Source organism: Rhinolophus sinicus, chromosome 2 (genome assembly GCF_057876585.1).
Source record: "Rhinolophus sinicus isolate RSI-liver-muscle chromosome 2, RSI-T2T, whole genome shotgun sequence".
Taxonomy (NCBI): domain Eukaryota; kingdom Metazoa; phylum Chordata; class Mammalia; order Chiroptera; family Rhinolophidae; genus Rhinolophus; species Rhinolophus sinicus.
In genome coordinates, this window is record NC_142502.1 from 136,314,856 (window position 1) to 136,339,455 (window position 24,600).

The 24,600-nt window shown below is 46.0% G+C and overlaps 1 protein-coding gene across 6 annotated transcripts in view; it reads left to right on the top strand.

Annotated features, from left to right (window-relative positions):
* The first annotated feature begins 6,504 nt into the window (after positions 1-6,504).
* The window catches only part of EVA1A (eva-1 homolog A, regulator of programmed cell death), a 46,481-nt gene continuing 28,385 nt past the window's right edge, over positions 6,505-24,600 (top strand). For 2 of the 6 annotated variants that reach the window (XM_074332233.2, XM_074332234.2), the window contains exon 1: positions 6,584-6,780. The gene's annotated coding sequence lies outside the window, so the exon portion shown is untranslated. The other 4 variants (XM_088796072.1, XM_074332235.2, XM_074332231.2 and 1 more) reach the window with 4 other exon arrangements.

The following is a 24,600-nucleotide window of genomic DNA, read 5'->3' on the forward strand; positions in this document are numbered from 1 at the left end:
ATTGGCATCCATTTGGTTTGATCAGATCTAGCACACCTGTGCATAAGGACACCATGTTCCAGAACTTGCTACCATGAGATTGATGAATTAGAGAACTGATTAAATGAATGCTCTGTGGGGTTTTCAGAAGGTTCACCCCCTGCCACAACCATCTGCTTTAGTTAGTACACACCTTTCAAGGAAAGGAATAGTTTGGTGTGTTTGGTCTTCTCGTCTGTGTTTGCCCATTTATTTTCCAGAACAAATCACTCTATTAATTTCACAAGCTCACACCTTTCACAGAATTACAGGAAAGAAGTCTCTGAGGAATTTGGATGGGTTGCTGTCAGCCTTGTAATGGAGCACTGACATAGAGTTCAGTCTTCAGTTCTGTTATGCTGTTAGGTTGAGGTTACTTCAGTTCAAAGTTTACTTTATGTTGAACTCTAGTGTTTCTTATTCCTCTAAAAATGTCTGTTAATAGTTTGTTGCATATGAAGTGTAATCTTTTAAAAGGTCATGGGACTAAAATTACTTACAGTAGGATGTCTCAATTTTGTAATGAGAGTCAAGGGTATGTTCAATATAAAAATAGACATTTATCTTATAGACATCTGTTTAAGGTCCTATATGTTGCATCAGGAATCTAACTTGCATTTTCTCAAAGAACAACTACTGGCAATTTTTTATAATTGAAACCTCTCATTTTTATAGTGGCTTCCTGTTGGTTGTAACAGAGTATTTTGTGTGGTTGATTTATTAAAGTTCTGTTCATGCTTATTTAACCTCATTGGCCAAGATGAAAAAGTAGAGGAGGTGTCAGGCTGGGCATGAAAATCTCCCTATGGAAAATGGAGGAAAAAGAAAAGAAGCAAAATTTACACTTAGCTATGTTTATAGTTTAACCAGTGAATATGTTCTGATTTAAAACCTGTCATTAATCAAAGGTAATGTTGTATTGGGCAGCAGCAACTGGCTAGAAAAATATTTTGATTTCTACTCTATTACCCTGAGCAAGATAAAGTGGTTCAGCCAAGAGTATTTAGATCTCTACTCTTCTGACTGGGGCCTTGAGGAAATAATACAATGAGCCTCCACTTTGCAATAGATTGAAGAGATGCTTAATTGATGTTTGTTCTTCATTATCTCATCCCTCCTGGGCACATAACATTTTAAGAAAGGTGGGGGAGGTGATTAGAACACTGCGGGGACACAGCTGTGTGCTTATATTCCCTGGGCTTTTTATTTCTATTAAAATTTCACTGGAACAACTGAATGGTGCTCCCAGCATTTCCTCAGATTTCTCCGTACAGGTAAAGCGTTACTCTCTGAAAAGGAGGAGAATGTCTGGTGAACATGGATTTTATAATTTAGTTGTCTACATCTGGAAACTAGAACTTCAGAGGGGGCATAACTGTCAACATTGATTTACTTGGTGATTAAAGGCATCCATTAGACCTTGTAAAAAGTTGGTGACAGGTTGGGCTGTACATGTGTGGTGCTGCATTCTGACCTTTGGTGTCTAGGAGGTGTTAGTAGCTAATACTATCAAGTGACTATTGCACTTCAGCAGGCCGTTGTGGAATGAATGAATTTAAATGCCACCTGGTTAATGGCTATCCATGGGCTTTAACAGAAATCCCATTACTTTGCCAGGGAATAAAATGGCAAAAGTAAGACAGTCGGTTAAAAAAAAAAGAAAGAAAGAAAAAGGAATTGTTCTGCTTCCCCAAACTAATATTTTAAACAAGTACATATTTTTTTTTCAAGCTTACTTTTGCTAAGATATATAAATATAAAATGACCATAGGGCAAAACATTTAAAAAAATTTCCTGGCTTCCTGGTTTTGTTCAAGTGACATCATTAACGGTGACACATTGGTGTCTCTGTCTGCACATCCATTAGCCTCTCATCAGTCCATGAGGCAATTTCTTTTGTCTTTCATTATTTGGTCTACAGGACTGCCTTGCTCTGACGCTCCTGGAGACCATTTACTGCTTCTGGAATTCATAAGCACTGGATGTTTGAAGGCTTCTTGTAAATAGCAGTGCCATAGGAGAAGGGCAAGGATTCTGGTTTCAATCATTTGTACTTTCTTGGGATGGAACAAGATTTCCTATCCTTGACCATGTGGGGATGACCTCACTCACTCAAGGCTGAGATAAATCCAAGGCTTTTTGTCAGCTTGGCATCGTCTCAACATGCTTTGGACAAGGGAGCGATTTTGATACCTTTCTTTTCCTAATGACTCTTGGAGATCATCCACTACTACACTGAGCTCCTTACAGTTTTGTAAACCTCTCATCTGTTAGGACCTGGGCTTTGTCTCTGCGTTTCCTACCAAAGTGGTTCTCAATCCTAACTGCATGTTTTAATTATCTGCAGGGGTTAAAATAAAAGGCCCCACCCTTAGAGATTCTGATTCAACGGGTCTGGTCGGGAGCCCAACTTGTGATTTCAAAACACTCCCCAGGTGAGCATTGAGTGTACTATGCAAAGTTGCCTATGCTGTGTAGGACGATTCCCTGGGAAGGGCAGGTGGTATCCAGGAAATGGCAGTTACACTGAACCACGCTGATAGATAAAGGGGCTACACAGGGCTAGATGATTCTGGGCGAGAACATATCCACGTATTTCACCAAAGGCATCTTGGGTGCCTTCAGCAGCTCATCATTTTTACCACAGGGACCTGAAGGTCTCCCCTTAGTTTGGCTGGTAGCCCCACTTGGTTTCGTTGTCCTCCTTTGAGTGTTGTGCCTTCTCAGTAAAACGGGGATAACCATATCTGAGGTTGTATTTTTGTTTGAGGCAAAAACAGTACCAGGTTGTATTTTTGTTTGAGGCAAAAAAAAATTGTCACAATGAGCTTTGTGTAAAACCATCCAGTTGCTGTCCTGCAACTACGGATGGGAGTATGGGAAGTGGAAGCAGCAGAACTGTGTCTGGGTCCTTGTCAGAGCTGACTGATGACACTCAGCGATGATGCGGACATAGGAATCCTCCTTGCAAATCCTGGCACCATGACATCTGTGTTGCTGACGGAATGCCATAGCCTCCCTTCACTGAGAGTGAAAACTACCATGTCACCTTTGCACTAACTGAAGGGGCTCTGGGAGCTAGAATTTTTCCATGAGTTGTAAGTGCTGTTGGCCAGGATATTGGTGTGAGGGGGGGATGACGGAGCCCTGTACATGCTGCAGGAGTGCCAAGGCCTGCAGGCGTCCACATTAGCAAGACACTCACCTCCAGAGCCTAGCTCACAGGCAAGGAGTGATTACTTCAGATCCTGGTCTCCTAGGATGAACACGTTTCCTCTTCTCATTCCCCAGCCCTGGCTATAACTGGAGCTGCACGCTGTGTGTGCATGACTCCCTCCTGCTTCTGCCCCTGGCCCTGCCCAGCTTGTTGTGTGGATCTCACCCCTGCTGTGTTTCCATCCTCCACCGCCTTAAGGCCAGTCCAGAAGACTCTATGGGACCCCGAGGGTGGGCAGCTTCATAAGGAAGCCACTGAGCATCTGCCCTGCTCTGTCCCAGGGACTAAATGTCCCTCCTCACATCTGACCTAAAGTCTGAATTGTTATGTAATGTTATTTTTAATTATGTCCCCATGGAGATGGAGAATGGACAATTCCCTCTTTTATGACAGTTGTGCTATTAGTGAAGTACTGGACCCTCTCATCTTGGGATAAATCTCCCCAGTACTTTCAGTTTCTCTTAACAGTCTATGCGTTACCTCCTCCCATCTCTTCTCAGGCTATGGAGTGTCACGCCACACACAGAAGCTTAGTAACAGGGCACTCAAAGACAACTTACTATACAGGTGGGAAAATGAGACATAGTTTTGATGTTGTGTAACTGTAAACAAGTGAATGGGACTTGAAATGAGGACTCTCCTTTGCGTGGCAGGGGCAAGACAGGGGGCAGAGGTGGCAGTGGGCATGGACAATGGTGGCCGTAAAGCATACCATTTAAGAAACTTGAGTTGTAGGGACAAACAGATCTTCACTTCATGACAGATGTCTCACGTTTCTCTTTTATAAAACAAGAAAAAAAGAAAGAGTCCTTAACCTGTTAGGATGCTATGAGAATTAAAAGAAATATATGTGTAAAGGACTGGCGCAGGGTTTGGCACCTAACTGGCTCTTGTTAAAAGGCAGTATGTACACACACACACATAAGCACCCACAAAGTGGGTAGCTTTGAGGAGTCCCTCTCCAAGGCTTAACCATAGCCCACAGTTCCTCTGACATAGCTTCTGGGAACATCTATTTCTGTAGGACCCCGGAACAGTCATTCCAAAACCCTTCCTTCAAAGTTGGTCTCTGTGCAAGGATGCATGCTCTAGAGAATAACCTGTAAGACCCCCAAGATTGCTCTGTCTGGCCACCTATATCCAGCTGCATAACCAGAGGCAGAGGCTGCCCTAGATAGCAGCTCTCGTCCCTCTATAGCTGTGATTCCCAAAACCAGTTGGAGTGTAACTTCATACTTACAACGAAATGAGGAGAACCTAAGCAAAGCATTTAGCCCGATGCCAGGTGTTTACTAAGCATTCAACAAATGTTAACAATTCTTAATAGTACGTAATAATGTTAAATCCAAAGCCAGGTGCATGGGTTAGTATGTTTCCAAATGTCCTTTCTCTGGCTTAAGGGGCAAATGAATAGGCTCTGGATTTGGGCCAGTCCATGGAAAGTCTATGTCACCTACTGGCATCTGTGTCCTATTTATTTATTCATTCATTTAGTACACATTTATTGAGCTAAATGAACAATTATGTGTGTAGTCCTGTGCTCGGCACACAATCCTTTGATCTCGGGTGTTCACGCATGTCTGTGTAGAGGGCTGGTACTAGCACACACAGTACTAAACCAGGAAAACCCATTTCTCAACACTGCCTCTCCCTCTGAAACTGAAGGGAGTACTTGCCCAAGTTCAGGAGAGTAATTTCGTGGCCACTGGAGGCTAAAATCTGGTTCCCTGATTAGGAAACAGAGGCCCTTTTTAGCTAACAGTTGCCTCTGTGTTGGGGGTACAACTTGTCAGTATGTTTTTATCCAAACACAGGTGTTCTTTTCCTTTCTGAAGAGCTGCATTTCAAGGTTTAATGAAGTAGCTCTTGAATAAGTCTAGAACAGTGGTTATCAACTCTGATTATATTAGATCATCAGGCAAGTATTACAAAAATACTGAGGTTGGAGCCCCACCCCTGACCAATTAAATAAGCGTTTATGTGGGTGGAAAAGGGGCCTCATATTGTTTTTTAAAGCTCTCCAGGTGTTTCTAATATATAGACACTCTACTGTACAGTCAGTGTCCTAGCAATGCTTTCAAAATGCTAATACACATTTGAATCATCTGAGGATCTTGATAAAATGCTTCATTTTCCAACCCCATTTCACCTGCTGAAGATTCTGCTTCAATAAGTTAAATGGGGTTGGAAAACCCCCATATATAACAAACTCCCAGTTGATAATACTGCCAGTGCCTGGACCTCACTAGGAGGTGCTCTGGGATTCTGGTCATCCACTGGTCACTGGTTACTCCAGCCAGAGGCCTGGAAGTTACGTCTTCCCTTCATTCTGTCCTCATCTGCACCCTATGGACTCTTGGTCACTAGGTCTTGTCAATTCCATCCCACCGTTCCCTACAGCTCCTATCCTCTCTTGATAGAGTAGTTCAATACTCTCTTCCCTGTTCGCCCACCATCACACCCCATTCTGGTTGTTCTCTGCTAGACTGCCTCCTGATGGGGCTTTCTCATTTCTTCTTGCCTCTGTCCATGCTGTTTTTACTCCGCAGAGTATTTTTCCAGTCCTTGACCTATCTCTTAAGAGACCACACCATCCCTGGGTCTCCTTTCTGCCTGCACTAATCATCTATGATGACTGTCTAGGAGCAATATGCCCTTCTGGTTCCTTTCTGCCCAGCTCAGCGCCTATCAAGCTCTCAGTAAAGTCATTGAAGTAACAAACAAAACCCTAACTCTGAATAAGCAAGGCCAAACAAAGACCTCAGCTGCTCTCCTTCCGATCAAAATGAACATTCCTTTGAGATTATGTATCAGGCTTTAAACTCGCTACTGGAAAAAAAAGTTGATCAAATTTAGCCAAGTGAGTACTTACTTCCTGTCTGGGTCGGGTGGTTTAATACAGGCTCAAAAGTAGGCAACGGGAATGAGAGGATGGATGCTGGCAGGAGCTTGGAGGTCTGCTTTTTAAGTCTGGACTCGTCCCAGCAGGGGGAAAGACCAGAGCTCTGGGACAGGGTGGGCACGGCCAATGGGGAACCTTCCGGGGGCCCTGGAGACAGTCGGAAGCAAGGGGAGGCAAGCAGGATTTCGGCAGCGTGAACTAACTTGGTGGGGAGGGAGGTGCCGCACGCTGCAGCCGTTCAGGTTTCGCGTCTTTCCAGCGCCCACATGGGCCGTTGGCTTGGGGAAGGGGGCGGAGGAGAGGGAGGGCAGTTCTGGAGCAGAGGGGGCGGAGGAGTAGGGAGACCGAAGGAAATGAGACAACCTTTCCCTCCCACTGACTCGGGCTCCTCTAGCGTCTGTGGGGCTCCGCACCGCTGCCCGTGAGCTCTGAGGCCAGGACCCCACGCCCCACGCCGGCCCCCTACCCCCACCCCCCGGCAGCTCCTCCCCTAGGATTTCTTTCCTAAGCGCCAGCACTGGCCTAAGCCCAGGGCACTGCTTTGTCACGTCCTCCCCTGAGTGATCGGCTCCGGGTTCCCCCGTTCGGCCCCGCGCACCCCGCGCGCAGTCCCCGGAAGTGCGTTCTGGCGGCCCCGGCGAAGGTAAGCGGCGCCGGAGAGCGCGCCCGGGGCGCAGGGGCGCCCGGCATCCCAAGCGGGCCCCATCTTCCCCGCAGCGCCCCCTCTGCGGAAACAGCCGGAGCACTCTGACCTGAAGCCGCTGCTTTGTTCCTGACCCCCTGCCCAGGTGTTGTAGACTGGGTACCCCAGGGAACTCTGCTTCCCAGCGCTTTCTTTTTGCCTCCTCTTCCACTACTTTCCTGTTGCTTCCTCTGCCCCCCGCCCCCGCTTCACCCCCCCTCCCCCATATATCCAACTACTCTCAGCTCCCTGCCGCTGCAGCCTGGCTTCGGGGGTGCTTTCCAAATCTCGGCGCCTCTCTCTGCTCCTCTGCCTCCCAGAACAGGGACTGAACTGGCCGGCCTGTGGCAGTGATGGCTTTGAACCCAGGCCTGCCGGGTGCGGACCTGCCTGAAATGTCCCTGGCTCACTTTGAACTCATTTACCTGGCTCCTTTCGAAAGCACCCAGCTCGCAGCGCGCTTTTCGCGACTTCCAGAACCCCGAAATCTGAGTGGACTGGGAGTGAAAAGACTGTTGGCGCCCCCTAAAGCCACCGTGGGACTCTCTGCTAGTGGAGAGGAGTGCAGTCAATTCCTTGCCGCTCTGCCTGAGGATCCCAAATATTGGGTTGGGGCTGGGGGGAGGAGCACTCCGTAAGAGTAGCTCAGGGACGCGGAGTGATACAGATGGTTCCCAAGGTGAGGAAGACCAACCACATCGTGCTAGCTTGCCATTTCCCTCATGTTAAAGGCCTGATTTCTCACATCAAGCCCATGAGTAGGATCTTTATTCCTGTTTTGCAAATGGGCAAAATGAGATACAGAGAAGTTAAGTAAAGGGCTCAGGGCCACACAGCTGGGAAGGGACCCAGACAGGATTTGGGTTATCAGTTGGTTTGTACGACACATCCCATTGTCAAGCCCTGCAGAGAGGGTTCTTCTGTCCAGTCTGAGTAGCAACCTACCACCTCCCGCTGGCTTATACTACTGGGGGACCAGGCTTTTTTCTTTTTGAGCCAGTACCTCTTGCTTCTATTCAAACACAAAGGATTTATTTGGTACCTACTCTGTCCTCCCAGTTCAGTGGCAAGGATTGAGGTTTCACTTTTGAACCCCACTCTTCCATCCTCCTCTCCTCATCCAGTCTATCTCCAAATCTGCCCCAGAAGGCTGGGTTGAGCTCCCTTTCCTGAGAGACAGTAAAGCTAGATGGCTAAAAGCTGGGGCCCTGGAACCAGACCACCAGGGTTAGAATCCTGACAGGCCTTTTTGTACCTTTCTGTGGCTGGATTTCCTCATCTGTAAAGTAGGGATGGGAGGATTTAAAGCAGTGGTTCTCAACTGGGGTTTTGGTTTTGCATCTCAAGTGACACCTGACAATGTCTGGGGACCTTTTTGGTTGTCGACATGTAAGTAGGGGAGAATACTATTCATCTGATAGGCAGAGGCCAGGGATGCTGCTGAATTTCCTGTGATGCACAGGACAGCACCCCCCCACAAGAAGAATTATTGGCCCCAAATGTTAATAGTGTTGAGGTTGAGAAACCCTGGTATCATGTATCAGTTTCACTAAGAGTGCTATTATTTCAACTCTCATCCTCTTATCTGCTCCAGTTTGACCAATTATACCAGTCTCTGTCCCCAAATCTCCTTTCATTCCAGTGCCAGAATTCTGCTGTTAAAACTCCAGCAGGCCATGCTACTACCCTGCCTTAATACACTTGTCGTCCCCCAGTGCAAACAGAAGGGATGGGAATCTGCGCCTGCTTCACAAGCACTGAAGGTAGATCCTGTGCGTGTTAAAGCTTGACAATCACTGTCTTACAGAATAAAATCTAACCTTCGACATTGGCACACATGGCTGTCCGTGACTGGCCTCAACTTACCTTACCCACCTCACTTTATTCCATTTCCTATGTGCGTCCGCCATACCACCCAACTCATTATGCTTTTGGTGTCCTGGGTCCTGACTTTTTGGCATGCCCTTCCTCTTTAGCTGGCAAATTCCTCATCATTTTTGGAAGCTAGAGCTCAAGTTCCCTTTGGAGTGGAGCATTCTTCAGGTCCTGCAGATGGCTCCCTGCTATCCCAGCCCTCCTTCCCCTCTTTCTTTTCTTTCAATATATCTCTCTTGCAGTGTGTACTGCACTGCCTAGGGATCCCTAGTTCATCTCCCCATGGGTCTCTATGTACCTAGAACCTAGCACTGTGCCATGCTCATAGTGGTGCTTCAGCTTGTGGGCTTTGGAGTCAGGCTGCCTGTGTTCAGATGCCACCTATTAACTCTGTGACCTTGAGCAGGTTGGCTCAGTCTCTCAAAGCCTTAACTGGTAAAATAGGAAGAAATATTCTGCCTTCTCTGCAGACTACTGTGACTAATTAATTAATGGGATAATAAGTATTCATTTTAGTACTGAGTGCCTACTCTGTGCTAGGACATGGTTCAAGTTTAGCATTTTGTGTTTTTACTTGTTTCATCCTCATAACAACCCTTTAAAGTTATTACCTCATTTTCCAGACAAAGAAACGGAGGCACAGAGAGGCTAAGCAGTTTGGCCAAAGTCACACAGCTAATGAGGGGTAGGGCCAGGATTCACACAGACATCTGGACTATAGAACACACACTCTTCACACTATGCAGGTAAAGGGCTTAGCCCAGTACTCAGTAAACGTGAGCTGAGATTTGTTGTGTGCATTGTTAAGAGTTGAAGTCCATTGGGTTTTCCACCTGCATCAGCTTGTGATCTAAGCCTGTGCCATTATTTTTACAACTCCTGTTCCTTTCCTCTCCTCCTTACCCTGCCCTTAGCCACAGAGGGACAGGACATTGCGGTCAGCCCCCCGTCACAGTGCCAGCTCAGCACCAATGAACTTGATGCTAAATGGAGCCTTAGTGTACCTGGTCAGGGTGAGAACCGTATTAACCCTTTGGGGATGGGGTGTAGAGTCAACACACCTGCCTGGAGGAGAGAGGTGCAGACTTGGGTTCAAGTCTTGACTCCACCTTTGTCCTTTCCAAGCACATGCCCCCTTCATTGTGTACCTAGCACATAAATATTGGTGAAATCAATCAGTGAATGTGGGATGGATGGATGAATGCCACCAGCTGGGTCTCCCACCTTATACTTGATCAGATGGAGACTATGCCTTCTCTCCAAGTGTTTTGAAGAACACATAAATTAAAGGTAAACCTTGGTAAGGGAGTTTAATGACACATTTGAGGTTTTGGAGAATGAGGTTTGGAACCAGTCACTGATCCTTTGTGTGACACCAGATACTAGTTGATTGCTTCACCAACTTGGAATCTGATTTTCTTGAATGTGGCCCTGGCTTTGAACGCTGAGCCTCCTCCTTGCTGGTCCCTTGGCTACTTGCTCGGTAGGCCAGACTGCCTTGCACAAATACCTGCACATCTGTGTACTCTGGCTTCCTCCACAGCTGTGATCCCCTGAATTTGCTTATTTTGGCAGGTTGTCCCCAAAACTTCATTGGGGTGAGGGTACCTGGTGTGTGCAAGTCTTTCAGTTTTGTTGGGGGTCGCAGTAAGGCTGCTTTTGAGAGTGGAGCAGGCTGAGAACTTCCCTGTCCATCAACACGTCAGAGACCCTCAGACCCCAGGGCACTGCCTGCCCCTGCTGACCCAGAGCCTGCTGGCGTGATCCCGTCTCCTCAGTCACCAGCTGCCTGATCTGAGAAACAGATTCCCCAGGGTGCTAATGGCTGGAACAAAAGACCCAAGATCTTTGGGCATCACTTGTATTTTCACTGAGGTTTTTATAGCCTGGTCCAGAAGATAAACTAGCCCAGAGAGTAATGTCAGGCCTGGTGCCAGGTTTGCACACCTTTGATGTCATACTTTGTTGGCTGCCATCTTGGGTAGCACCTCTTAACTGACCAGATTCTTAATGAAGCTGGTTCCTGCTTGTGTGTCTGGTTCTAGGAAGAGACACCTCACCCTCTAAGGTCTTGAGCTGTGTTTTCTGTGAAATGTACCTCCGTTGTTTGACTCTATATGAAATCCCGTTTAGTGCGAGAAGGGGCATTTGGTCTAGACCAGACTAGACTAGAGTGGCGATGGAATCTTGAGGTATTAGGGTGGGCTTGGAATACATGTGAGGTGAGTGGCTCTGTGCTGGGTGCCAGAGACACAAACATGAAGAAGATACGGTCCTTATCATCAAGGTCACAGTCCATGACATGTGAGGAACACGTGAACAGGTCATCAGAGTGTGTTAAATGGAATAGGAGAGATCTGAGCAGATAACAGAGCTCAAAGGAACCAGCCACTGTCCCTGCTGGAGGAGTCAGGAAAGGCTTCAGAGAGAAGAGGATGTTTGAGCTGGGTCATAATGGAGAAGTAGGAGTTTGCTGGTTTTGGGGGGACTGGTGATCAGGGCTATTACAGACAGGAAACTGTATGTACACGGTGCAGAGCCAAGAAAGGGCCTGGGGGATGAGGAAGTAATGGTGGGACGGGGCCTGGAGATGGGCCTAGCGAAGTGGCTTTGACTTTTCAGCAATCAAAGGATCTGGTTCCTTATGTTGGGAGACAATAGGGTGGGTGTTTAGACCTCAAATGTGCCAAGCTCTTTGAATGGTGGCTCTGCCTCCTGTCTCTGCTGGCCTGTTCCCTCCTGGGTCAGTGGGACCAGTGCCCAGGGGCCTAGGGAGGGACGTTGTCTCCAATAAGCAAAGAAACCAGTCACAAACAAAGCTACACGCAGTGGTTGGGGGCTCTTGTTTTCTTTTCAAAGCTCAGGTCGATGAACTGTGATGACCCTTTCTGAATCTGGGGTTTTGGACATTACCTTTAGAGCATCCAAAAGTCTGGATGAATTGCTAAGTAATTGATAAGTTTCTCAGGACTTAGAGGGAAGGAGGGGTACAGGGAGGGAGGGAGGGAGGGAGGGAAGGAGGGAGGGAGAGACAGAGAGACAGAGAGACAGAGATAGTTAGATATTGATCAGGTCTGTTTTACATAAACCCCAGCATGTGACCCAGCAGATCAACTGTCAGGATGGACACATTTCCTGGAAATTGAGTTCACATTTGCGGTCCTCTTTGAGCCCAAAGCCTTTGTATATGGTTCACCACAGGTGATGAGTGCCTATGCTGGTTGATTGGATGATCCATACAGATGCTTCTACGGGTTGTTCCCAGACTTCACTCACTTATTCACCACTTAGTGACCCCTTGGTCCATAGGAGGCACTTAGTGAGTGACAAATGAATGAGTGTTCTAGCATGACAGGCCTTTTCTGACCTTCAGGGCGCTCATGGCCTTAATGGGGAGATAGACAAGCTGAGCACAGTGGACTTGCCATGATAGAGAAGATCCGGGTGCAGAGGAAGACCCAGTCCAACCAGGAGTCAGGAATGGAGGCAGAGGGAAGCGTGGTCTCTTCTCCAGGGCACGTGACCCTGCAGTTGGTTCCTCATGGTCGATTATAATAGTGGCACCTGGGGGTAGGTGCCAGGCCCTTCTATGGGGCTTTCTGTGCCTGTATCGAATTGATCCCCACGGCCACACTCTGAGGTCGGTATGAGAGGAGGAAGCAGGGTCCCACCCACAGCCAAAAGGCTGACCTGGGATCAGATCCAGGCCAGGACTTGGAGCCCTTCCCCCTCGCCCCCGGCAGTCTCGGGGTGGTCATATTGTCATCAGATAAGATGCTTTCAGAAAATCTGGTTTTCTGAGCGGAAAGTACAGGTATGTAGGCTGCTGGCGTCCGGTGGGAACGGCCATTTCCTCCCCGTTTTCCCCCCTTTCCCTTGCTCCTGCCTGGTGTCTGAGGCCCTGCCCCAGGTACTTAGAAGCTCTCTGCTCAGAGGTTCCGCACCTCTGTCTTCCTCTCGCCCCCTCTTTGATCACCCGGACAGCTTGCACTTTGTCCTGCGTGGTGAGAGGAGGCGGAAATGCTACTCAGCAGAGAAGTCTCCATAAACTTGTGAGGAAAAGAAGGCTTTTTACAAAACACCTGCTGTAATTTAAGCCTCTCCCCTTTGTCCTGCACCCTCCTGCCTGTGTCACTCAGACAGGCAGTGGCTGCAGGGAACAGATTTCAGGGGATCTTGTTTCTGCACAGGGACCCCGATCAAAAGGGCTGCCTGAAGCTGTCTTCCCCTGGGCATGGAAACAAACACGGCTGGCTTGTCCTTTCACTCGCTCATCTTGTTAGGACAAGACAGGCCACAGCCACCTACGGGAGGGTGCGGGAAGGGCCTCTCCCTAGAAAACACGCGCATTACTTTCCTGAAGCTCCTGTCCTATGTGCCACATGGCTGAGCAACCTCTGACAGCAGCTCCCTCCTTTGCTGCTGTAAAACGCACCAGTGTCCCTGTGGGTGGGGAGGGTGAACACTGGAAGGGGTGTCAGCACTGCCACTTACCTGCTGTGAGGACTTGGTCCTTTCATTTCTCAGTGGATCAGTCATGTAGGTTGGCGTGGAAATTCTGCAGCGTTAGAGCCCACTGTATGTCAGAGCAGCACGGTGCACTGTGAGGATCTTGTGAAAATGCAAAAAACAATGACTTAGACATTTAGGGTCTGGAAAAGACACACATGAAAGTGGAGTATCCTTGTGGATGGGATTGTGTGCTCACAGAGATGGCGTGGTGGTCTTGTGTGTCTGCTCAGCTCAAGCTGTCAGTGTTTCCTGACACCCTTGTGTGCCAAGCACAGTTCTAGGCCCCGGGGACACAAAGATGAACAAGATACTCTTCCTGCCCAAGAAACAGCAATCCATTGTGGAGACAGGAATCAGACATAGTAATGAAGCCCATCTCTCTCAGTGAAGTGAGTTCTCTGAAAGAAGGACATATATCTTGTTGATCCCCAAATTACTGGAGCCTACTGGGAACTCTGGCACATAGTAGGTGCTTGATCAAGGAATGTGGCATCACTCCTCGTGGTTGCCCAGGCCAACATTGTGCTAGAGAAAATCACAGAGTGCCATGGGCATCCAGACGAGGGGCACCTAACTAAACTCAGCTTGGATGGCAGGTGGGTCCCAAGCCTAGGAGGCTGAGATGGAGGCATCCAGGCTGATGAGAGGAGAAAGGCATCCTAGGCAGAAGGGCCAGCGAGACGTACAGCATTGCTAGGTGAGCAGCATGGTATGCTCCCAGAAAGGAAGGGAGTGAGGTATGCTTGGAGAGAAGGGAAGCAGGTCTGTAAATGGACGAAGTGACCACATCAGGAAGAGACTTGCTGAAGAACTTGCATTTTATTCTGCAGGCACTGGGGAGCTACTGCAGGAGTTCACACAGAGGAGAGACTAGGTCAGAATTTCATTGTAAAAATAGACCCCTCTAGCAAAAAAGTAGATATTGGAGAGAAATAAGACAGGTGGCAGGAAGACAGTTAGGACACCATTGCAGTTTATAGGGTGGGGAAAGCCTGGGGTTTGGAGTCAGACAGACCTCAGTCCACATCCCAGCACCACACTCTCTTTGTGTAACTGAGGCTGTTAATTCAATGTCTCTGAGCCTCAGTCTTCTCGTCTGAAAACAGGGTCTCTAATTCCTCCCTAATGGGTGGTATGGATGGTGGTCAGCATTATGATGAAGTATGTGAAGTGTCTACTAAAGTGACTGATCCATAATTGATACCACATCTATAATGTGATAATAGTGTCCAATATTATTTTTAATTTTATGGTTACTTATTCTCAGCCAGGTGAGATACAATGAGATTCTCTCTAAGACACTGGTAATAAGGGTGGGGAATAAGGCACAGAGTCAAGAAATACTTTGTCAATAAAGTTGACTCGGTTTGGTGACTGTTCCAGCGGGGGAGTAAAGGAGGGGCAGGAGTCAGGATGACTCTGGAATTTTGGCCTGGGCAACCACGAGGAAGGACAGTAGGGCTATTCATTCCAAGAGGTAATGGAGGAGGAGCATTTGCAGGAAAAGATGATGAGCTCAGTTTCAGACACAGTGAATTTGAAACATCTTAGGGATGGCCAAGGAGATATGATTTGTGGGCAAATGGTGTTGTAGGATTGACATTCAGGAGACAGGTCTTAAAGAAGATTCACATGCAAACTTCTAACATGAGGTAATGATGTCATGATGTAGCTCAGTTGTTCAAGGAGGGTATGCAGCATGGGAAGAGCAATTATAATGGCTAATGCTAATTGAGTGTGTATTGTGTGTTCTAAATCGCTTATGTGTATTAATCCTCAAGAATCATGGCCAGGAAAGACTATTATTATGCCTATTTTACAAATGAGTAAACTGAGACACAGCTATGGTAAGTAACTTGCCCAGGGTCATACGATGTAAGTGATAGGCGTAGGGTTTTAGCCCAGGCAGTCAGGATCCAGCGCCTGTGCTATCAATGTCTGAGCCAGACTGTCTCTGAGAACTGGGGGTCTAGAGTGCAGCACTAACCTCTGAAAGAAGAGAAGGAGAGGACCTGGTGAAGGCAAGAGCAGTGGTGGCTGGGCAGAAAGGTAGGAGGAAATGGGAGACTGGAATGTGGGAGAAGAGAGTTTCCAGGAGGGAGGAATCAGTAGCATCAAGTGAGTTGAAAGTCCACTAAGAAAAGAAATGAACTATCCATAGATTTGGGAATTAGGAAGCTATTGGTGACTTAGTGAGGGGAGTCTGAAAGATGAGGTGGGCTGAGGAACAAAGGTGGGGTGAAGGAATGGAGACATCCAGCATAAGCAATTTCTTCCAGCAGCATGGCTATGAAAGTAACTAGAAATATTAGGCAGAGGGAATGTTTTGGAGACCTGTTAATATAATTGTATATATGTGGAGCCAGAGGAGCTCCACAAAGAGCCACAAATGCACAGTGCACACTGGGAGAAGTATCTCTATGTTCACTTTTTTTCCCCACACAGATTTGAAATATTTCTCCCCATGTTCTAGGCAGCTTCCACGTCGATAGTTGGAAATCACTAAGAAGCCCCTGATAGGTGTTTTGGATCTTTAGCTTTTATTAAGTGGAGTAGAAAAAAAAGTATTTCTCAGTGCCCACAGGTGAATTATCACATGTGAAATCCAGACCACACCAAAGTCATGTACAGTACATCCTTCTCTGAATTTGTCTTTGAAATATTCTCTGAGAAAGCTCAGTGTTCCTGGTGCTCTGCAGATACCAGGGTGATAAGGATGATGGGTGGCACAAAGCCTTGAGAGGAGAGAAAGGGACACAGAGCACAATGGGGGATGGGCTGCGGGTGGGTTGGGGGAGGGGAGGGACCACTGGCTTTGAGCTGGACATGAGACACCTGAGCCTTTGAGCAGAAGGAAAGGTAATTGGGGAGAAGGTAAGCCTGTAGAAAGAGACAGAGTTGCTTGGATCTTATAGGAAATGGAAGACACATTATAAGGAGGTTTGCTGGATGACAACCCTCTGCTTTGAATGACCCTACATGATTTAACTGCTGCCATTTAAGCTCTAAATAATGGAAAAGACTGACATTTCCTTATAAATGCTTTGTTACCAGGCGTAAAGGACATAGGTCCAACAGGCTCTGAAAAGATGTGTTTTTCTAGATCAAAGACAATGTCTCTGTGTTTTAATACATAAGATTCTTTTGTTCAGGACCAGAGGGAGATAGCACCGAGGGTTAATGCTTGACTTAAACAAGAAACTCAGCTTTCCTTGGTTCATGGTGCTGACGTCCCTGAGACTCGGGGCGAGAATTAGGGTTTGGCTGCCAACTTCATAAATTTCCCTTGATTGAAGAGGCATCTTTGCTCTTCTTAGAAACATCTCATGAAAAGCACACACCTCCACAAAGGGTCTTTATGGATGGGGTTCTCCCAAGGAGACACTGGCCAGAATCAGAAAGAACACACAAGAAATGGCCTTGGGATATATATATAATTTTCCATATGACCCAGCAACTCAGCTGAATTATTTGTTTGATCTTGAGCTTTGGGTATTGGGAAAAGACAACAGTTCATCTGTCAAGGGTCATATTTCAAGCTTCAACTTTCCCTTGGTACTGGAAGCTGTGCAAGGCAAGGAAGGATCATTCCTATCTCATCCCCTCCCCACCCCATCTTGCCAAGGTCTCTCACCTGGATGTGAGCATGGTTCGGAGTGCCTTTGGCTGGGTATGGGTGTGATGGACAGACAGACACCTTCCTTAGGGGCAGAGGGATGAAGATGCAGGAGTCTTGCCTACCTTTCCTTAGTAGACAAGAAGTGGAGGATGTCCTCCAGGAGCACGTGGCTGGGACATTGCATGGCTCAGTGCAAACGTGGACTCAGTGATATAATCCTACATGTGGCTGTATTCCAATTCCATGGGGTCTGAATTTGCTCTCTTGGGAAAGGGCTATGTAAAGGTTCCACACTGATTCCAAGAACGAGTGTGTAGGCCTGTATACCTGCTCCAGATTTATCAATGGTGCTTATGCCCATCCAACCTTCTGGACCATAGGGCTGCCAGAGGGTCTGAGAGACAGTACCCAGTGCGCTCAGAAAGTAACATCTTTGATACCTTAGCTTCTTTCGTCTGTATTTGATTCATTCATAAAATCTTTTTTTTTTTTTCCATTCATCCAACTATTCATTCAACAAAGTTAACAACTGCTATGTGGCTGGCTCCAGGCCAGGTGATGGTAATGTGGTGGTGACTCCAATAGTCTTAACTCCTGCCTTCTTGGAGCTCAGTTATTAGGGAAAAACATTAACGAAATAAATACACAAAGAAACACATGATTACAAACTATGCTAGGTGCTCTGCTGGGAAAAAGAACAGGGTGCTCCAGAAGGGAACGAGAGAGAGGACAGACTAGAGTGAGGGAGTCTAGTGAGGAGGACAGATATACAGACTCATATCTACTGTATATTCCATGCCATTTATTAGTGGCATATCACTTCTAAGGAAAGAGTGGCTAATCCTTGGCTAGGGCTGAGGGAGCAATTCTGGAAGGCCTCAGAAAGGAAGGGATGTTTAAGAAGAACCTTGAAGAATAGACGTTTTCTAGGTTGAGAGGGAGTAGTGGTGGTCTAGGTGCAGGGAACCAGATGTGTTTGGAGGACTCTCATTCAGTGAGGATGGTGTTTAGGCTGCACATCGGGGGAATAGAGAAAGATGAGCCAGGAAAAATAGATAGTCAGGGACCAACGGACACAGCTTGGACTTTATCTGAGAGACAAGCACTGGGGGAGTGATGAACTACCAAGGGGAGCGTTCTAGAACAAGTCACAAAGGGTCCAGCAGACTTTTTCTGTAAAGAACCAGATGGTCAATGTTTTACGTTTTGCAGGCTGTGTCGTGACTACTCAGTTCTGCCACTATAGTATGAAAGCAGCTGTGGACAGTGTGTAAGTGAATGAGTGTGGCTCTTTTCTGATAAAGCTTTATATACAAAAAACAGGCAATGGGCTAGATTTACTTACTTGTGACCTGTAGTTTACCAAGACCTGCTGAAGAATGATAATTCTGGTGGCTCAGTGGAGGTTGGAGTGGAGGATGGGGAGAGACTGGAGGTAGGGAGCCCAGTTGGGAGCTGCTGCTTTAATTCAGGGGAATAAAGGGAGGGACCAGGGGGAGAAATGGTCTGTGACATGCTCCAATGTAAAATTGACAGGAACTACCTGACCAATATGATGGAAATATGTCTAGTTGTTTCTTGAATGCTCCGTGGGCTTATTCTTCTACTGAAAGAAAAAAGTTGTGGCCATTCTGACTGTGTGACTCAGAACCACGCACACATCCTGGCGGGTCACCTGCTGGTCACAAGACACTGTGCTGAGTGCATTACATACATAGATTATCATCACTAAGCAGAATTCTTAAGAATTCTTATGTGTATTAAATTCTATTTCCTATTTTTCAAACTGAAGTTTAGAAATGGTAAGTTGCTTTGCCCAAAGTTACACAGCTAGTAAATGGTGAAGTTGAGATAGAATTCGGGTCTGGTGTCAAAGCCTGTGCCATTCCTAAAATGTAGTCTTCTCCCCTCCTTGCCTGTACGGCTCCCTCTTCTCCTTCCTCTCTGTCCCCATTAAGACCCATCTAGCCTTTTAAAGTTCTCAGTATGTTTCTGGCATAGCAAGGAGTGGACCTGTGTTTTAGCTGCAAAAACTTTTAGGTGTGACATTATTCTGTATTTGACAAAGGGCATGCAGCAAAACTCAGACCTAGATGTACAGTTCTAACCTGATGATTTTGTTCATGTTACAAAATGGAGAAGACACTGGTATTAGGCTATGGAATAGGGAATCCCTGGATTTAAGTGCCTAAATCAGAACATTATCTTACTCACTGCCTAACATAGATGCCCAGGAGATGTTTTTCAAATTGAAGTAATAATATCAGATGAGTGAAAACTTGTAGATTTAAATCCTGGAGGTCAAGGTTAATGTCTGAAAGGACAAATCTGACCAGTGTGATCAAAGAAGTCAGTTACCATTCTCCATTAGGTTGTCTAGTAACCCCACTAATCATTAATTTAGTGCCTGTTTAGGTTCAAATAGAGACAGCCTCTGTGTGGAATATTTTAAACAGGGCTTTAGAGACATTGAAATATCCAGGAACATCTGAATTATATCATGGATAAAACATTCCTTTCAGTGAGACCTATTGGCCAAGATTGGGTCACATGGTAAATGGAATGGCAAAGAGACCTCCATGAATGATGTGAATCGATTGTATCCCCCACGCCTTGGGCCAAGGAGGATGGACACACAACAAAAGTGGGGCTTCCAGCACGGAGGAGGGAATGCCTGTTGAGGAGCTAGATACCAGTGTCCATCACAGTTGTTGATCTGTTTTGACTACCAGCCTGTATTAGTTTCCTATGGCTGCCATAATAGAGTATTACAAACTGGGTGGCTTAAAACAACGGAAATGTATTGTCTCACAGTTCTGGAGGCCAGCAAAGGTATCAGCAGGGCCACGCTCCTTCTGAAGGCCCTAGGAGAGAATCTGTCCCATGTTTCTCTTCTAGCTTGTGGTGGCCTTAGGCATTTTGTCTTCCCCCCTGCATCTCTTCATCCTCTGTGTGTGTCTGTGTCCAAATTTCCCCTTTTAATAAAGAGAGCAGTCATTTTGGAAGAGGGCCCATTCTAATGACCTCATCTTAACTTGGTTACATCTCCAAAGACCCTATTTCCAAATAAGGTCACACATTCTGAGGTACTGGGGTTAGGACTTCAGCATATCTTTTTTGAGGGTCATAATTCAACCCATAACACAGCCCTTTCCCAAGAAGAATTCAGACTGCTTTCTCACACTGAGGTGACTAAGTGGGACTCAGTCCAGAGCCTACTCCGAGGCCTCTTCATCTGTTGTCATTTTTCTGTCCAGTTCCTCCACATGCTGCTTGGGACATGGTGATTCTGTGTCTATTCACTCATAGCTTACTATATTCCAGATGGTTTCCTGTCCTAACTGCTCAGCCTTTGCACATACTAGTGTTCTCTAGGCCACACTCACTGCTCCTGTGCCCCCAGCCTCTCCTTTCCCTACTTTGCACTTCGCTCATTCTTTTATTAGTTAATATACGAGTCACAATCAGTGTTGAGCTCCTGTTGCATTCAGGCAATATGCTCAACTCCGAGGACATAAAGATGAAAAAAGTGAAAAAAGACAGTTGCTGCTCTCCGGGAGTTCTGGTGGGAGGCCACACAAGCAAATAGTGAAACAAATGCCAAGGGGAGTGCACGCGCAAGTTCTTACCCCCCTTGGCTCCCTAGGGCTGACAGGCGCCTCCAAGCTCCCTAACTCCCTAGCAGAGCGCACCAGGCCCCTTCAGCAGCTTCATCTCTTGCCATTCCTTCCACTTTGTGCTACACCCATTTTTTATCTGCTTGCTCTTTCCCAACTATGCAATTTTCTGTCTCAAATCATGTCTTTCTACACGAATGCTCCCTCTGTTAGAATGTATTCCCCCTCCACCATCCTCAGTTATTACCCCCTTGATTAAGTCCTGTTTCTTCTTTGAGACTCATCTCTGGAGCTGCTTCTACTAGGAAGCTGACTGCGCCTGCACCCCCCCCCCCCCCCCAATCTTCTCTAGCTCCCTGTGCTCCTGTTTGGGAATGATACTCCCCCGTCCCCAACACACACACAAAGAGACACTGACTGAGGCTTGTTCATCTTCATAATGCCGGTACCTAGTATCATGCCTGTATTAGTAGGTGCTTAGTCAATATGTGAGTGAGTGAATGAACGAATGAATGATTCCTAGTCTGTGCTTTGTTCTTTGTTTCTGCTCCCTAGGTTGCAGTTTTCCCTTGGCCTCCTTCCCTCAAAATCATATGTGTGGTCACCACTTTTTCTCCAACACAACTCCAGAGACCTCACTGCTCATGATATTCTTTTGTTATGCTGACACCTCAACTGTGTTGTCCCTAACGGTCAGTGGCCATGTGTGGTTATCCACTGACCGTCATCTCTTTGGTTTGCCCTGCTTCACACAAACAAAGGCCTGCTTACTTGCCTGTGGGAAAATGGTTCTCATAGGAAAAGCAAAACTTCCTCTATGGTCTTCCCTGTGTCTCTATTTCCAGTTTCCTCCCTCCCAATTCTAGGAGCAAGGACGCACTATTTCTGCTTTATTGATTAATTCAACAAGCATTTGTTTGAATCCCAGGTTTATACCTGGGGCTATGTGTGAAGCACACTAACTCATATCTAGTTTCTTCCTTTGTAACCAAAAAGATCTGTGGTGTGTTTTTTTAACCCCTTCCTGCTTAATATATTGGGTTTCTCCTATGTATTGAACAACACAGTGATTTTCAATTTTTTTCAGCATTAAAACTCCAAATGAAATCGTACATGGCATATCAATGAGTAAAACAGAAGAAACAAATATTATATTGTATATAGTATCATTTTATTTGATAATTCTAATTTATAACATACAGTTAATTAATGAAAGCACTGAGACTGTTATGATGAATATGAAAATTTGAAATTGAGGGTTTGGGATGAGAATTGCAGTCTCTTACTTAGCATCGTCACTCTTAATGTGTCCATGTGTTTTATATTGGCTGGAGAGCCTTGAGGAAATTGTGACAGCTAGACATTGGAAGTGACAGCACTTTTAAACAGGATACTTGCAGGTTCAGGTTACTCTGACTAAAAGATCCAGAAACTTGAAAGAGGAATATAGGAAAATTTGGTTTTAATGTTGACTCACCAACACTATGTAACTACTGTTTGCGTTCCTTAATTACAAAGGATCTAATTGAAAAGAATAGATGAGCAGGTTCTTCAACCAAGTTATGTCTTTGTTTGACAGAAAATACTTCCCAAAATAGATTGTGCCTTTAGGAGATGTTAATTGTGTTATTGAATTTATTTTCAAAAACTTCAGTGTCTGTTTCTCTCTAGTAATCACGTAACCTTTAACACAGCAAAAAACCCTTTTTAATTTGGCAGGTTAAGTCAAAATATCAGTTACCATTTTCATCATTAACACTTTATCAGCTATAGGAGGAATTGTAAGAGCATAGCCCTGCATTTCTGAGTTGCTCTTGTTTGGATTTTTAAAAGCCTGCCAAACACTCTAAGAATAAAACAAGTGTGAAAGCTACCAGTAATACTTTCCACAGTGCTGTGTGTTATGTGTCCACTTATTACCGTACAGTTTATTATTATATCTTTGTACGTGCATGGAGATCCCTGAGCCTTGCCTGGCATTTAGTTGAGCTAGGGTTGTGCTGGCTACTTGCTTGTACAATTTCATAGCATGAAGAGACTTGCATGGATATGAACTGTTAAAAGACATTTTTGGAACTACAGCTTTCCTAATTATTGACATATCTATGTGTGTTCAAACATATTCACTGTGTTGGCAATAGAACCTTTATTCTGAAGTGGGTATGAGTATATTAACATGTAGCTCATGGGGTCTATGAGTGTTCAAATTTGGCATATCACTTAAGTGTGTCTGTTTACAGTTTGAAAAGTATTTTTGAAAATGTAGTTTAAATCAAACATTTGTAGAACCCTTGAAACAAATAGGTTGGACTCCATTGTATTGGAGTAAGGTGTAAGGCAATTGCAGTTGCAGGAAAGCTGTAGAGCTGGCTTGGGAGGGCCTCCCTGTTAGAATCAGAAGAATACCTGTCCAGCTAGGGACATTTCATGTCCCTGGTACTCAGTAGTTTGTCTGCATTGAAGTGAATTGAAGGGGCACAGAGCAGGTCCTGTGTAGCTGTGGAACTAGGTCTCCCTGGTGAGGAGACATCAGGAAGTGGAAGCTGCCTGTCTCCCCAAGGATCCACATAGTTCCCACCAAGGAAGTCTGGTACCCCCACTAGCTAAAATTTCCCTTTTCTCAGGGACTGCCCTGAGCCTCCAGACTCCCCATAGTCAGGGGTTTTGATCTACACTCTGACTTTGTCAGGGTTCTTGTGCTTATGCTCTGGTTTTAATAATTGTAATAGACTTAGAAGTCAGCTTGGGACTCGTAGGCCAAAATAGAAAAGCATCAGTGACCAGGAATCTCCTTGTTCCCATTTGCATGTTGCTCAGTTGGGCACTATTTCTGTGAGTCCACATTTGCAGATGCCTCAGATATGCTGGACTTGGGAGGCCCCACTGGTGGTGGACCGAAGCTTTTGCTTGAATGCTGGTTAGGGATAAAATGGCAAGTGGATCGCCTTTATAATGGTCCGGATTAAGGATCCACTAATCTGCCAGCATGTCCTGCCCTACTTGCAGTTCTAGAGAGAAAGCCACACAGGATTTGGTCAAAATTATTCAAGCCCATGTTGATGTAGCTGACCAGCAGGGTGGAAATTCTTTTCATGCCAGTGTGGTAGGAAGGTTGTGATTCTGTCTGACCACTTCCTGCCAGTCTCCATGACAATTTCTTCCTTATCTGGCTAACACTGGTTTTCTCCAGGGTCGAGCCATGGGCCTTTTCCTTTATATTTGGTATTCTTTGTAAGGGTTACCTCATCTGTTTTCATATTTCAGCTGATGACTCTGAAATGTCTTTAATTATCAGTCCAGGATCTCAAATTACTCCAGTCTCCCTTTCCAAAGTTATTCTCCCAAACTTGTTTACGTTTCTTACAAGCTGGTCAAACTCAGTGTTCTTGGGTCTGCCTGCACTTCCTCCATGAAGGAGAATCTGATGTAAGGCCCCTATTCTCAAAGAGCTCATAGCCCAGTACCAATATATATAAAAAACACATACTTTTACTGTCTGCAAAAGATTGGCACACGGGATTATGGGAGTCCAAAAGAGGGGACAATTACGTATGCAGGGGGAGAATGTTCTTGTAGGAGGGGATGTGACATGGATCTTGAAGGTGAGTAGGATCCAGGAATGCTATCATATAGAGAAATGCATTCAGAAGAGCAAAACCCAGAGGTAGACTCAGGTAGGAAGGGTATGGAGACGAGGGCTATTCCATTTGCCTAGGCATTGGGCTGTGTTGGAAGGATTGGGAAGAACCCATGAAGAGCTAACATTTACAGGCTCATATTTTAATTTTACTCTGTACCTACAGATTTTAGAACAGAGGAGTGGCATTATTAGAACACAGTTTCCCAATGCTCCATCTGGTATCGGTATATGATATTGGGGTACGGGGAGAAGAAAAAGGAGAAACTCCTGAGTTGGGTGAGTGGTAGTGGGGATGGAGAGTTAGAATGGACATGAGAATAGAATTTTCAGGGCAAGAGAGAGGAAGGGTCTGTGGTGACCCCCAACTTTGAGCCAGAGTGATTAGGAGGCTCAGAAATTAAAAGGAAGCAGATTGGCGGGGGAATGAGTTTAGGACACTGTGGGCTGGAGAGACCTCTGGGAAATCCAGGTGGGGAATCGCATTCTGCCCTCATCCAACCTCAGTGTTCCAGACTCTC